This window comes from Cicer arietinum, chromosome 4 (genome assembly GCF_000331145.2).
Source record: "Cicer arietinum cultivar CDC Frontier isolate Library 1 chromosome 4, Cicar.CDCFrontier_v2.0, whole genome shotgun sequence".
Taxonomy (NCBI): Eukaryota; Viridiplantae; Streptophyta; class Magnoliopsida; order Fabales; family Fabaceae; genus Cicer; species Cicer arietinum.
In genome coordinates this window covers 51,662,830-51,663,467 of record NC_021163.2, presented here as the reverse complement: position 1 = coordinate 51,663,467, position 638 = coordinate 51,662,830, and positions in this window count along the sequence as shown.

Sequence of the window (638 nt, the reverse complement as noted above, 5' to 3'; positions counted from 1 at the left end):
TTTTCCTGTTTGTAAAAAGTAAACTCATGTGTTAAGCTTTTATTTTTTAAAGAATCGTTTAATCCTAAAATTGTTTTCTTTGCAACACAAAAATAATAATAAAAAATATAACCAATTGATGTTTATAGGCCGAGAAAATAAATTGCACCATATTGTAATATAATATTCATAATACGTCTTTATAACTAAAAAAAATCATAACAACAGATAAATGTTTTCACCTTTAGGATTAGAATTAATGGTCTCGGCCGCCGGATGAAATTCATCCTCACTCGCCGCGCCATATTACTCACTCTCAATCGTGGGTGACCTTTGTGTCGCGACATATCCAACAACGTACGAGCAGATAATTTAACAGATTATTTCACCGTCGTGTCCATCTGTCTCGTTCACATACCACCATATTATGTTATTTTTTTTAAAGAAAAATTAATTTTTTTTTCTTTACTTTAAAACAGATGCAGAAGATATAATCCATGAATAAATATTATTATTATTATTATTATTATCATCATTATTACTATTATTACATTTTTATTTCTATTTTTTGATACATATTTAGTTTTTGATACATATATAAATAAAAATAATAATAAAATCGGTCAACACATAAATATTTTCTACCCAAGAACTACGTG